This window comes from Panthera tigris, chromosome A1 (assembly GCF_018350195.1).
Source record: "Panthera tigris isolate Pti1 chromosome A1, P.tigris_Pti1_mat1.1, whole genome shotgun sequence".
Classification (NCBI taxonomy): domain Eukaryota; kingdom Metazoa; phylum Chordata; class Mammalia; order Carnivora; family Felidae; genus Panthera; species Panthera tigris.
The window spans coordinates 22254247-22269947 of record NC_056660.1 but is presented as its reverse complement, the minus strand read 5'-3'; the positions used below and the strand labels follow the sequence as shown (position 1 = coordinate 22269947).

The 15701-nt window shown below is 41.7% G+C and overlaps 1 long non-coding RNA gene across 2 annotated transcripts; it reads left to right on the top strand.

Moving 5' to 3' along the window:
- Nucleotides 1-2091: 2091 nt before the first annotated feature.
- On the top strand, nt 2092-13134 carry LOC122233992. Of its 2 annotated transcripts, none has more exons than XR_006211686.1 (3): nt 2092-2277; nt 2450-2563; nt 11258-13134. It is a non-coding gene; the product is annotated as an uncharacterized LOC122233992 (long non-coding RNA). The 2 variants fall into 2 exon arrangements; XR_006211677.1 differs by lacking the exon at nt 11258-13134 and adding an exon at nt 6216-6713.
- The last annotated feature ends 2567 nt before the right edge of the window (nt 13135-15701 follow it).

Sequence of the window (15701 nt, the reverse complement as noted above, 5' to 3'; positions counted from 1 at the left end):
CTTCAAGATTTTGAAGCCTACAATTGTGTCTTAAAAACATCTCTTTTCTCATGGAGAGTCAATCCTAATTTATTGAGCATTACCTCAAACACAGTAGAGAGAATGTCAGTGGTGAGAGAAGGCCAAGCACATTGTCTGCAAGCGGGGGTAGAGAGCAGGGGGAGAAAACTCAGAGATGAAACGAAACATTGAAATGTGGCCTGCCATCTGAGTGAGTGATGTGCACATGCTGTTCTCAGTCCATTCCAGTAACATGGTTCTATGAATCATAGATGGGATGATGGGAAGTAGGTGGTAATTTTAGGTTCCGCTTTGTTCATTTTATCAAGAGTCATGGGAATGGTGAGCCTGAAACTCTCCAGCCAGCCGAAGTGTGTAGAAGCAGCACAGTTTGCTGTCCCCACCGTTTCCACCTCCTAGACACCTCTCTCACCCACCGGGACACCATGTAAAGGCGGACCTTGCTTCCCAGGGAGCCAGTGGGAGAGCACTCTAACGGCAAAACAGCAGTGCTATAGCAGCCAGGAGACGCTGTCCAGGAGAGAGGGGAGATCTCAGTGTGATAAGGGAAAACTCAGCTTGCGTCACTTACAGCCACGAGGCCCCTGTCAGTCTGATCCAGCTATTATGTCAAAACACATCTGCTCCTGTCCAGAATGCCCCAGTGCAGTCCTCATCCGTCTCCATCTGTAGGAACCAAAGCTATCTTGCATTCTCAGCAGCAACATGTTTATAACAGAAATATTAAGTAAGGCGAGATGATAAGAAGCTTTTACCCACATTTCCAGAAAGATACTGGGAAATACGCTATGAGAACAATCCTTGCTTATGTGTGACAAAGACCAAAAAAAATCTCAGAGCTGTGATTTAGAAATGACGGCCTTCCCCACGGAGAGAAAGTTCGTGAGCCTCCGCAGATGACCGGGGTTGGAAATGGAGACGTCTCTACCACTCTAAAAGCCTGCTCCTGCTCTTTATAACAAGCCACACACAGCCTGGAGTGACTGCCCCAAAGAACACATTCAGAATCGGGATCACTGGACTTTGCGCCAACAGATGGCAAGGTGTTTACAGGTTAGCAGGAGTATCATAGGCCAGGCCCGAGTCCAAAGAGCCAGGCACATGAGGTACCGTGTTCCTTCTTGTATTTCTCACAGCTCGGAGCAGGGCAGTCCGTCATTTTTCTGAGAGTTACATTCACCAGCCTGACCTAAGAATGTAGAAATGAAAAGCTAAATGGGAGAGCCCTGCACAGCCATTGATTTTTCACAAACAGCCATGACCCTGGGTTTAGAAAATATTTTTCAAATCATAGAGCCATAGATCTGGTAGGAACCTGAGTAAAGGTTATCTATCCTACAGAGAACGCACAACACCCCTCCATCCTGGTCTCTATCTCCTTCACTGTAAGAGGTTCTATGCCAGCCTTCATGGCTTCTCAATCAAAAGGCGCCAAATCCTAATTCCAGCCCCTCTTCCCACACACAGGTAAAACCTACCACCTCAAGATCTCTTCTCCATATAAACGTATTTTATTTATTAGAAGACATTCATTTTTCATCTATGATTTGTATGTCTTATTAACATAACTAAGGTGGCTGCAGAGAATTATTAACCATGCTTTCTCTCCTCTGGCCAATAAAGAGCTTTTCCTTTTCAGTAATGCCTCAATGGTTTCACACAGACAAATCAATTCTGAGCTGCCTGCCCTGACCTGTGAGACCCACCACTGCTCGGCTCCAGCCTACCTGCGCAAACCCACCAACCTCACCTCCTGCTCTGGTGAGCTCATTCGCGCCAGCTCGTGAGCAGAGTGTCTTCAGTCCTCCTTTCACTCATGGTAATGGTCTCGTCTGCAATGTGCTCATCTTCCCATCCAATGTCCCACCGCACTTTTCGCCTCAGCCCTCACTAGTCTCTCCGCTTCGGTTTCGTGGGGTCCTCAGTGTGCACCCCACAACTTGACACTTCATAATACCATCACCATTCACCGCTGCTCCACCGCTGTCCCCTTTGCCCCATTTTTTAAATAAACTCTTTACTTTAGAAAAAATTTATGTTTGCAAGAAAGTTGCAAAAATGGTGCTGAGAGTTCCCGTATACCCGTCAGTCAGTTTCTGTTTCCCCTAATGTTACCATCAAACACTGTGATAGTCCATAGATTAGTCAAAACTAAGAAACCACTACTGATACATTGCTATTCACTGGACTCCAGATCTTATTTGGATGTTACCAGGTTTTCCTGTTCCAGGATCCAATCTGGAATACCATGTTGCAGTAAGTTGCCATGTTTCCTTGGTATCTTCTTGTCTTCCAGTGAGAGTGTCTCAGCTCTCCCTCATTTTTCATCACCTTGACCGTAACGGTTTTGAGAAATACCAGTCAGGTATTTTGTAGCATTTCCCACAATCTGGGCGTTGTTTTTCTTACGATAAAACTGTGGTTATAGGTTTGTGGAAAGAATGCCACAGAGGTGAAGTACCTTTCTCGTTACATCATCACTGGGGGTACGTGACAGCCACAGGACAGCACTGGGAATGTTAGCCTTGATCATCTGGTTAAGGTAACGTTTGCTGGTTTTCTCCTCTGTACAGTTTCTATTTTTCCCTTCCTATACTCTGTGCTATGGAAACATGCCTAGCTGATACTCAAAGTATCCTCATATCCTCACATTCCTTTTTAACCACCCAATTATTTTGGCTGCAATTTGGGGGTACCTTTCTAACTTCTCCATATCTCTTCCCAAAGTTCATCTCTAAAAGGAATATAATATTTTAATATGGATTTAATCAACAGGATAAACAGTTTTCAGACTTCCGGACATTATACACTGGTCAATTGTTCTTGTTCTTGTTCTTGTTACATTACTCTATCCCACTCTTTTGCAGCTATTAGAAATTCACATAATAAAAATTTCTTTAATCCGTCTCTTTCAAAGTGTATTTAAAAATATAGAGAAAGGAAATTATCTTAGATCCTTTAAGAAACAGTTTCAGGGAAGAAAAAAATATGAGAGCCACGCTGTGAGATACAAGGCTTATCAATGGAGTATTTTCAGCAACATTGAAGCGACGGAGAAATACAAGTGGAATTTGCAGTTTTGAGTGAGTGGTTGGGGCAGAGAAAATAGATCGCTGTGTCAGTGGAGGTGACAGAACCGCCACAGGGGAGACAAACACAGCCTGTGGACCTGCTTCTAGAGGCATCTCCCCTCGGTGGTAGTGCAAATGAAGAGAAAAGTCAAATTTCTTTATTGATTGGAATGACTTTGGGTAGAAGGTTGGGACTGGATGACCAGTGAGATTAATTAAATCTTTAATAACTTTATGACTCTACAGCTTTCCAATTATTTGGAAAACTGCCAGACTTTTGCTTTTATTTACACTCTGTTGATCGAGGCCAATGCTTCTTGGTATTTGTGTGGCAAAATGCTAGTGCCAGGAGACTGTCCTCTACCAAAGGGTTCTGGGGTCAGTATACTTTGGATACTTTGCATACTATAGATTAGCGATTGGCAAACTTTTTCTGTAAAGGGCCAGAGTGTAAATATTTTAAGTTTTGTGAGCCACATAAGGTCCCTCTTACTGCTACTACGATTACTCCTTCTCCTTCTCCTTCTCCTCTTCCTCCTCCTCCTCTTTCTTCTTCCTTCTTCTCCTTCTTCTCCTTCTGCTACTTCTCCTTCTTCTTCACAACCCTTTAAAAATGTAAGAAACATTCTTAATTTGCAGGTTGTACAAAAACAGACCTTGGGCTACATTTGGTCCAGGGATTGGTAGTTTGACCAGCCCTGCTGTGGATGTTTCCTGACTATTCATAATGGATATTAGTACATTAAAGATTCTGAAATATCTGTAGGATGGAATTATGCTTATGATTGTTTAACCAGATTTATCCCAAATTTATTTAACCATAGAACTCTTTTTTTCTGTTACCTACTTAACATTTCACATAATTAGTCTTCTGTGGAAAATCTTTTGGGAAATTCTGGCCTTTTTCACATATGGAGAATAATAAAGTTTATCCTTACCTCCCCCAATGTATGAAGAAACACTCCAGATGGTTTAAAAACATAAGTAGAAAAAGTATCACAAACTGAATCTGTGACCTTGGAGTAAAAATAGATTCCCATGCAAGGCTTCAAAAGTATTAAGCATAAGGCAAAAATTAAGCATTTGACTACATCAAAAGTAAGAATTTCTGCTCAACAAATAGCACACTAGAAAAATTTTGCAATTTAGTTAGATATTAGTGAAAATTTTTGTAATGTTGGAAAGCAAAAGACTAGTATTCCAAGAAACTCTTACCAATTAATAAGAAAAAGATGGGGATCCCAAGAGGAAAAAAAAGGGCAAATAATATGAATAAACAATGTATACAAGGGAAAATCAGAATGGATAGCACATATATGAATAAGATGTTCAACCTCATTGGTCATCAGAGGAATGCAACTTGAAAGAATAAAAGACTCCTTTATCCTATGCATAGGTTGGCAAAAAATTGGAACTGGATAATAGCCAACGTTAGTAAGAATGTGGGAAAACAGGTTTTCTCATGCACTGCTGCTGGAGGCACCAGACCTCTGCAACCATTCTGGAGGAAAAAAAATGGCAGAACTTAATAAATTCAGTATTTCACACTTGTTGGGTGCAAAACGCAGAAGAGTATCCATAGACCCTAGGGTGACAAAAACAAAGAAGCTCATCACAGCATTTCGTTGTGTGGTAGAGAGGTGGGAGACAAAGTAGCCGCCCTTCCTAGGGAAATGGATAAATAAGATATGGTAGAAGGCTCATTTTGGAATATTGTACAGAAGTCAGAACTAATAAACTGGAGATACATAAAACAGCATGGATAGAGCTTTTAAAAAATAGTGTCAGTACAAAAAGTGAATAGAGAGAGAGAGTTAAAGCAAAATGTCAATTGTGTAAGTTTAAAGCATATATACATATTTAAATATATGACATATTTGCGTGTATACACTTATGTGTGTGTATATATTTTGAAGATGTTTATCAAAGTATTTATGCCAAACACAGATGTGGGGGTATCAAGGCTGAAGGAGAAAAAGAATAATCAGATAAAACTAAAGAGAACTTTGCACAGAGAAATGATGTTATTGTATCATAAACAGAAAAGTTCAATGAACCCAACACTTGGCAACTAAGATTAAGCCAGAAGTCTTAGTTATATAAAGAAATGTAAAAACCTATCGCTCTTCTGTTTGCTCCATGATTCATCCTCTATCAAAGAGAAAAATTAAATTGATTTTATGTTCTTTTGTCCCACACTGATCTCTTGATCAATATGCAGTAGAAAATAACTTGGTTTGAACATATGAAGAAGAGAATTTTTTTTACATGGTAAAATGTACCATTTTAATTATTTTTAAGTGTACATTTCAGGGCCATTCGGTACATCCACATTATTGTGCAACCATCACCACCGTCCATAACTCTTTTTATCTTCACAAACTGAAACTCTATACTCATTGAAACAGTGAACTCCCTATTCTTTCTCCCCCCGGCCCTTGGCAACTACCATTCTACTTTCTGCCTCTACGAATTTCACTGTGCTATGCATGTCGTATAAGGAGAACCATACAGTATTTGTCCTTTTCTGACTGGCTTATTTTACTTAGAATAATGTCTTCAAGATTCATCCATGTCGTAGCAAGTGTCAGAATTTCCTTCCTCCTAACCTTCCATTGTATGTCTATACCACGTTTTGCTTATCCATTCATCCCCTGGGGGGCACTTGGGTTGTTTCTACCTTTTGGCTCTTGTGAACAATGCTACTAATGCTACTGTGAATGTTGGTGTACAAATATCAGTTTGAGTCTCTGCTTTCAATTCTTTTGAGTGTATCCCCAAAGATGGAATGGGTGGATCATATGGTATTTCTACATTTGATTTTCTGAGGAGCTATGTTCTGCTTCCCACAGTTACTGTACCATTTTACATTCTTACCAGCAATGCGCAAGCGTTCCAATTTCACCACATCCTTGCCAACATTTATTTTGTTTCATTTTGGGTTTTTATTTATGACAAAGATGCCTAGAATTGGCAGCCAGCTAATCAGCATTCACAATCATTTTTTTTTTGAGCAGGTATTCATGCTTATCTGATGTTTTAACCAGGGTAGATTGACTGCAGTAATGACCCCAAAATCTTAGTGGCTTAATACAATAGCTCTTTTTATTGTTCACATCACAGCCCAGTGAGTGTCAGCAGGAAGCTCTGTTCCACACAGTGACTAAGGCACCAAGGCTCCTTCAAGCTAGTGTTTCTGCATCTTAGAAGAGCTCTGGAGCTACCACTGGATCCTCTATGATCTCCCTGCTGTTGAAGAAAAGAGAGTGTACCGCAAAGGCACCCCAACTCTTGTTTTTTTCAAAATAAACTCTGTGCTCGAAATGGGGCTCAAACTCACTACCCCAAGATCAAGAGTCACATGCTATACAAAAAAGGCACCCCAAGTCTTAGCTGCCTGTCTAGGGGTGACACCCATTACTTCCTCTCAATTGCCACTGGGCATATGACCCCACTCAGATACCAAGGGACTAGGAAATGTAACCAAGGAAGAACAGAATGTGAATTTTATTGAAAAGTTACACAGTCTTTGCCACAGCTAACAACAAGAGGTTAGAGGAAATTTTTAGATTTGAGAAGAATTTTAGATGGGTGATGGGCATTGAGGAGGGCACTTGTTGGGATGAGCACTGGTTGTTGTATATAAGTGACAAATCATGGGAATCTACCCCCAAAACCAAAAGCACACTGTATACAATGTGTGTTAGCTAAATTGACAATAAATTATATTTTAAAAAAAAATACCAATTTCCTTTACTGTCTGCAAATTTCTTTGAAGATTGCAAATTATTACTAGGTATAATTCTTAAATTTAATATTGAAAGTATATGGTATTCTCAAAGAATACATTCTCCGAAGTACTTGTAGTGATGATTTTGTTAGTGTGGCTCTTGAACTATTCACTTCCCATAGGTAAACAAAAACTCTCTGAAAAAGCAGTTCATTGGGGATGTACTATAATAAGTGTGTGGCAATCAGAATTAATTTTCCCAGACAGAGAAGGAGGATGAAGCAAATGCATCTAAGACCTAATCATTCATTCTCCACTTGCATATTTTGTATCAATTTCAAGTGAGATAGCAAATTACAACCCATCTATTACAGAGTAAATTCTCTACCATAAAATAATCAAGCCAAAAAAAGATAAGACAAATGCACACATGAGGAACTAAGCAAAATAGGCTGAATTAGAGCTTTTCAGCACACACTCTGAAAAACAAACACAAAGCAACCACAGACAGGCAATAAATTGTCCTGAGTTACAGAATGGAGTGATAAGACAGATGACCTGGAAAATGGGGGGTTGGTGGTGCTGTCGAAGATTGATTAGTTCGCTGCCCTGATGCTCAGGTAATAGGATGCCTTTCAGCTCCAGTCTGCCTATTTTAGTCCAGATTTGTTTTCCCTGCTGCCTTGAAAATTAGAAGAGATCCTGTCACTTCAGCCCTGCCATCCTGTGGAAGCTGGCTCCCCTAGCATTACTCCAAAATACACAAATGCAATCCTTGTTTGCTCTGCAACACAAAATGCAGTTCATGCTCATCTAATGTCATCAGCACACAATCTCAGAAAGTACTTCCTAACAGACTGATTCCGAGACTAAGCAAAATGTCACGAACTGGACAGAAGGGTGGGGAAAAAAGAGCAGACAATCTAATAAACGCAGAGAAAAAAGCCACGCACAGGCTGTAAGACTGAAGAAATAGATATGAACGTGAATCATTCTGTATACTACAGTCTTCATGGGGAAGCTGAAAAGCAAACAATTATTCCAAACCCACAAAGTGGAGGCATGGTGAGGTATGTCGAAGGGAAAGTGGGCAGTTTCTGAACTAAGTTTGGAAGTAGCTGGAAAACCAGTGAAACAGACTGTTTGAAGAGGCAGCTCTGGAAAAACTTGCTGCAGAGGTGACAATGGTAAAGATGAAAGACGAGCTTAGGAGTAGATATACGATTTGCACCATGTCAAAAATCTCCAACATGAAAAGTTATACATTTGAGGCAGCCTTCTCTAAACCTCTATCTATGTAATCCTAACTAAATTGCTTTCTGCTGGGGAGAACTCCAGGCTAATCCAGCCTGGAGCTTTCACGTATGGGTTTGTGACTGTCAATGTCAGTATTCTGATTTCTGAAGGGGAATTGTGCCCGGAAGAGAGAGGGAAACAAACTCTAAGAGACTTTTAAAGATGGAAAACAAACTGAGGGTTTCTAGAGAGATGTGGGTGGGGCATGAGCTGGATGAGGGATGGGTATTAAGGAGGACACTTGTTGTGATGAGCAGTGGGTATTGTATGTAAGTGATGAATCACTGAATTCTACTCCTGAAACCAATATTACACTGTATGTTAACTAACTAGTATTTAAATAAAAATTTGAAAAGAAAAAAACACTATTTATAGTTACTGAGTTCAAAATTAAACTAGTTGAGTAAATAACAAATTTGAAATACTGTTTACTTTGAGTCTTGAGGTTTCACTTAAAAATCTTATTAGGCTAGGGGTGCCTGGGTGGCTCAGTCGGTTAAGCATATGACTCTTGATTTCAGCTCAGGTCATGACCTCACGGATCGTGGGATTGAGCCCCGAGTCCAGTCCTGTCCTGACAGCGTGGAGCCTGGTTGGGATTCTCTCTCTCCCTCTCTCAATCTCTCTCTCAAAATAAATAAATAAACTTTAAAAATCTTATTAGGCTATTTATAAATCTGATAAATTTTATAAAATAAAAACAATGAGGCCTTTGATTGCTGCCTTATCTGTTCATATTGAACATGCTATGCATCTGTGACACTGAATCCCTAACTTAATCAGAGACCCTTTTTAACATTTTAAACTTCACTAATAAAAATAACTTATTCCGTTTCTTTTTAAGCTCTCCAAATGCCTAAGTGAGCAGGTTTGCAACCAGAAGAAATAATACTTCCTTCAAGCATTTAGGTACTTTGGTAAATCTAAGGAATTAAAATTTTAAGTTCTTTTAAACAGAGTAATACAGCTTACAGGCTAAGTCCATTTTTCTTGTTGTTTTTTTTTTCTTAAATGACAAGCCTAAAATCAATCACACGTTTTAAAGTGATTGCACAAGACTAATCTGTGAATTTCTCTAAAATACTAAATTCTGTAAGACACAACATATTTTACTACCAAGCATTCATGAAATATTCATGTACTTAACACACATACATTAACCCTATGGGTTTGTTACATTTCAATATCTCCATATTCAATTCTTCTTACTTATAGTTTCACATCTTAGGTGAGTTGAGGTTATTGCCTTGACAGTGACCACAATAGGATCATTATCTCAGGCAGCCTGAGATTGCTTATTGATCAGAGATCTGAGGCCAGCATGCAGGCCTAGAGGATAAATAAATCCTAGGGGATTCTTTCTGAGTGGTTGAAGGACATACTGAGCTTTTTGGAGATAATCTCTATGACAATAAAGAATGCCAAATCCCATATCCTTCAGATAGGGTGAGTTGCTCCTGGTTTAAAATTATGCTTTATGTAATTCTTTTGCTTTATAATCTCAAGTTTTCAACCCCTTATCCAGGCTAAGCTATTTTCTTTTGTACCTCACTGAATTTTAGGCTCTTTTTTTACCATTCATGTCTGCAGACCACCACACTTGCTGTCTTTTTAGTGAAATCCAACTGAATTCTGCCTTCCTCTCACACCTTTTCCTTACTGTGCCTTGAAAACTCCCAGCTGATCCAGAGACAAGAGGAAAGGCACAAAAGGATGTGGGCTTGCCTGTGGATTCTGTCACTGATGCTATAAGGGGTGACTCAGCCCAATGGGAACCAATGGGAATGTTTTCTCCATAATACCGCCCCCTGAGAGTCTGATTCAAGTTTCCTTCTCTTCTGTGATGCCAATTCCACAGCAGCACAACACACATGCAATGTGCAACATGTCCTATCTTACTATGAGAAAATTGGATCTCAAGACACAAGCTGGAAATCACCTGCCTATTCCCAGTCACATGCAACACCTTGCAGTTTGACTCAGCTCCAAGGATTCACCACCCAGAAGGCTGAATATTGGACCCTGAAGATGTTCATGTCCTAATCCCCAGGACCTGTGAATATGTTACCCTATATGGCAAGAGGGACGGGGCAGATGAGATTACATCAAGGATGGTGAGATGGAGAGATTATCCGGGATTATCCAGATGGGCTCAGTGTAATCACAAGGAGTCCCTCTAAGAGAGAGGTGGAAGGTGAGAATCAGAGGAGATATGACAATGGAAGCAAGAGGCTGGAGTGATTTGAAGACAGGGCCACAAGCTAAGGAATGGAGGTGGCCTCCAGAAGCTGAAAATGACAAGAAAATGGGTCCTCCCTTGAAGCTTCCAGAGCAAATCAGTCCTGATGACATCCTGCCTTTAGCTAATTGAAACCGATTTTAGACTTCTGACCCCCCAAACTGGAAGAGAACAAATTTGTGCTGTCTTCAGCCAATACATGTGTGATGATTTGTTACAGCAACATTAGGAGACTAATAGGATCAGTCTCCTCCAAACAGCTGTGGTTAAGGTCATGCTGTTTGATTCCTCCTCAGATCTTACCTTTGAATATCACAGTGTCCTTCCTGGCTAGGTTACCTCTGTCTCCACTCAGTGGGGTCATTGCCTATTTGCTCTCATATGCATCCCCCTGCAAGCTGCATTTTCCAGACTCCCCTCACCTGGTTTCCAGCAGGGGCCAGCCAGTGGGTGGCAAGAGGAGACTGAAGGGCGGGGGGGATGGAGAAGCCAGTGCATGTCTTACCCTCTGTCTGTGCCATGGAGACTGTACTTCCATGAGTTGCTGTGGCTCTTCTGCAATTCCTGCTCCCACCTGTCAAAAGTCCCTCCTAAGTTCTAGCCTTTGCAGTGCAGAACCCCCTCCCCAGTTCCTCCTATGCTCTACCACCTCCTCCCTTTGTCCTTCTAGCCAGGGATGGGACGTAACTGCTTTCTATGTTGGCCTTTCTCTGTGTGGCCTCAACTTCCCTTGTTCTGCTTTCTCTTCCAAAGATGATGTATCTAATTTTTCAAGTGAAATTTTCACTATGAAAAACCTTAAGTCATTTCTGTATTGCTGCCATGGTAATTCTGCTTTTCTCTGTGTCCTTGGTCATTGCAGTAAGGGGAGATAATGATTCTGATTCTGATTCTCCTCAGGTCTATGTCAGAACCTGGGAAGTCCCACTTCTCATTTCTCTCGGGCTCCCGGAATCCTGACCCAGAAACAGCCTCTGACTCTGACCCAGAATTTCTCAAGCCCTGCCTTCTCCTGAGTGGATGCCCTTGAATATTTTTTAATTTCGTACCATCTCAACGGACTTCTTCATATTAGTTTACCATTTGTATATTAATCACCAACTCTGACTATCTTAAGCCAAAAGAATCTGTTGGAAGGACATATGAGGGCTCAGACAACAGGGGCCTGAAGGCAGTAAGTTGTTAAAAGCCACAGGAACCAAGGGAACCCAGAAGATCGGATGCAACAAGAACCACAGCCACACAGCACAGCGGGTGGGTTGGTCAGCCAGCAACAATGGCCCAGTTCTCTGTTCTTTTCGTACTTTCCCAGATTCCACTTCCTGACACAGTGAGCCTGATTGGTTGAGCCCAGATCACTCTTGAGAGAGAAGGAGGATGGATTCCTTTCAGTTTCCTTGGAGAAAGACCCAGTGCTCCCTGTGCTATCAGAGCGACACAGGACACATGTGGGGGAAGGACAATTCCCTCCAATGAAATCAGGATGCTGTGAAAGGGCTCGGTGTTGGACAGCCAAAAGCAACAATCGACGATTTTCCGCCTATGATCTCGCGTTTCAAAATTCACAACCGATCCTTTTCATATCAAAATTCTCACAACTCCACATTTTTCTGTATCTCATAAACCCCCACCTACTTTGACCTACCTTTTAATCCACATCTTTTGAAAGGGCATTCATCTTGGGCTGAATCATTAATGATTTGAGATTTTTTTTTAAACCATTTTTAAAAATTAATTTCATAATCTGCAAAATATTTAATGAATGGGAGGTGTGGAGACACATTCTATTACCATGCCCTGGAAAGCAAGTCCAAAGGAGACATGACTTGTCCAGGCACTGAATTAGCTCCCCAGTTTAGTACACTGAGTTTCCAGTGGACATCTGGGATAAATAAGAGTGTTTTCTTCTTCTTAAGCTTCTGGTTTAACACTCGACAAAACAACAGCATGTTCTCCACAAAAATGCTCTTAAGATGCATAATATTTCTCCAGTGAGACATACATACCATACAACTACCCTCAGATATTTATAAAGCAAGTCCTTATTTCACTAGTGCTCCACTGCCCATCAAGAAAGGCCTGAAGGCCCAACCTTCACTCCTGGCTCTTCTGTACCAGCCAAACCCCCCTCCCTGGAGCCTTCCCTGAGGTCCATCCACACAGTACCTGCTGTGGCAGACAAAATCATGTTGTTACACATGGTGCACATCAGTGATTTGGTGTTCAGACCGAAGTTAACATTTGGCAAGCGAGCCTGCTGCCTGAATTCCCCTTGAATCACTTTTCTTATTACACAACCATTCAGTAAATGAAATGCAGTCCACACAAATGAGTGGTGAGATCAGTGGCATTTCTCGAAACCAGCAGCAGTCTACAGAATAAGAATGGGACTCTCTTTCTTTTGTGGGATGCGACAGGCTTGCAGATGCTGACCCTCTCCGGGACCCGGCTGGAGAACAGCTTCTCTCCCTCTCTCAGAGACAAAAACTTACACCAGCTCACACTGACTGCCTGGCATGTATTATGTAATGCTGACTCGGAACTACCTGTGGAGAGTCACCAGGTCAGACTGCACTTGTCTAGAACAGAGAAATCCTTAAAAATGTACAGAGTCGCTGAAGGAATAGGAAGAAGTTGATAACTTTCCTTCCATAATTCTGAGCTACATCACTAACTTGTCTTTTGTGTTATTTTTGGAAGTGATTTCATTCCTTGCTTGTTGGTCTCTGGTTACTTATCTCTAACGTATTTCTTAAAGGAGATGAAAAAATGGGGCACGTGGGTGGCTCAGTCGGTTGAACGTCCAACTTCTGTTCGGGTCATGATCTCATGGCTCATGAGTTTGAGCCCTCCATGGGTCTCTGTGCTGACAGCTCAGAGCCTGGAGCCTGCTTTGGATTCTGTGTCTCCCTCTCTCTCTCTCTCTCTGCCCCTCCCCACTTGTGCTCTATTTCTGTTTCTCTTTCAAAAGTAAAATAAACATTAAAAAAAAAATTTTTAAAGATGATGAAAAAGATCAGCCCCCCTTTGTTATGCCTAATTTTTCTCCCTTGAAATCACAGCATTCACATACCACATACCATGGGACTATTAAAATATATAAAAACAGGGGCGCCTGGGTGGCTCAAACGGTTAAGCTTCTGACTTCAGCTCAGGTCATGATCTCATGGTTCGTGGGTTCAAGCCCCTCATCGGGCTCTGTGCTGACAGCTCAGAACCCGGAACTTGTTTTAGATTCTGTGTCTCCCTCTCTCTCTGCCCCTCCCCCACTTGTGCTCTGTCTCCCTATGTCTCAAAAATAAATAAACATTAAAAAAATTGGGGCGCCTGGGTGGCGCAGTCGGTTAAGCGTCCGACTTCAGCCAGGTCACGATCTCGCGGTCCGTGAGTTCGAGCCCCGCGTCAGGCTCTGGGCTGATGGCTCGGAACCTGGAGCCTGTTTCCGATTCTGTGTCTCCCTCTCTCTCTGCCCCTCCCCGTTCATGCTCTGTCTCTCTCTGTCCCAAAAATAAATAAAAAACGTTGAAAAAAAAAAAATTAAAATATGTAAGAACAGACAACAGTATTCTCCATCTCGTACAAGTTCAATAAATACTTGTTGACAAACTACCAAACCCCATCCAAAAAGAGAAGAAATGTCAGTTATGCAATGATTCCTCTTTACAATAAATATGAGGGCTATCATTAATTCATTCAGTATATTTATTGAGTACCTACAACAATCAAGCACCAGGCTAGGCATAGGAGAAACAATAGTAAGCAAAACAAAACATTGTCCTGACTCTCCTGGAACATAGACATTAGTCAAATAATCACACAGATATGCAAACTACACTGATGACAGGAAATTCCTCTCTGAAGAAATGGTACTTGAGCTGAGGTCAAAAAGATGAGTGTAAGTTACTCAGTTGAGAAGAGGAGGGAAGAGCACCCCAGGCTAAGAGAACAGATATGGGACAGGAGGGAGTATTGGTGGCAAATATAAAGAACTAGAAAGTCATTGTGTCTGGACAGAGAGAGTTAGGGAAAGCAGAGCAAGACAGAAGCCACACTTAGTAGTGTATCTTTTTTTTTTTTAAGTTTTATTTATTTACATCTGAGAGAGAGTGTGCCCCAAGCACGAGCAAGGGAGGGGCAGAGAGAGAGAGAGAGAGAGAATCCCAAGCAGGCTCTGAGCTGTTAGCACAGTTCCCAACTCAGGGCTCGAATTCACGAACCATGAGATCATGACCTGAGCTGAAATCAAGAGTCAGACGCTCAACCGACTGAGCCACTTGGGTGCCCTAAGGAGTTTGTCATATGGGAACTGTGAGCAGTCACTATAAGATAACTCTGAAACAAGAAGGCCAGGACTGGACTTGAGGATGGGGGAAATGAAATCTTCTGGCACCAATCAGTTCTTCTCACAAGATTTTTTAAGCATCAAAGTGAGCATAAGAAGAACATGGACAAAAGATACCTCCCAGAGCCTCCCTCTGGTTCTCATCATGGCCAGCAGCTTGGCCAGTCCTTTAAATGTGAAAGGTCTGAACCACGGGGTTTCCCGTAGTTACTTGTGCAGCCTTGGAAGGCAACAATTCTGCCTACTCAGCCCTTCACATTGCACAGGCTTAAAATCCCACTTCTGAGTGATGAAATTCTTACTGGATTGCATTTAAGAATTTTCTTTCTTTTCTGCAGAACCTAGGAAATTTCTGTTGATGTGTGTTTAGGGGCTTTCCAACAGCAAAGGCCTGGCTCTCGTAGACCACAGGGTTTTGAAAGAAGATTAGTAATATGGAGATTTTGGTTCTGAAATTTTGTTCAGGGTGTGGAACGGTCACAGGGGGTTCTCACTGGGGGATAGTGGAGCTGGGAGGTGGTGATGGTGGCTTGGGCCAGTGTGGAGATGACAGAGGACATGAAATGAACAGAGTCATGGGATATTTAGGAGATAAATGTCAACAGGGCTCAGTAGTTGATGTAGGAATGACTCTAGGTTTATGAGTCACACAACTAGATGGACTCCGAAACTCATTAAAAACTCATAAGAGGAGGACTTTGTGTTTCCAGTGCTGCACATAAAGAGCTCAGAAGTCACCACTCAGTCCTAACAAGTAAAAAGCTGAACAGACTGAAAAACCATCAACTCTCCTTGGATCCATAAGAGAGGAGAAGATGCAGGGCAAACTGTTGCCCCTAAGATTGAAGGGCCAAAAAGCAAAATACAGAGAAATCTGAATTATGGGAGCAGAGATTCATGAGCAGAAACCACCACGGGAGCCAATGTCAGAATGGTAAAACTTGGATCCTAATCAGTGACAATTCTTGAGAGTTAAAAATGCCAGGGAGACCCAGTTATGAG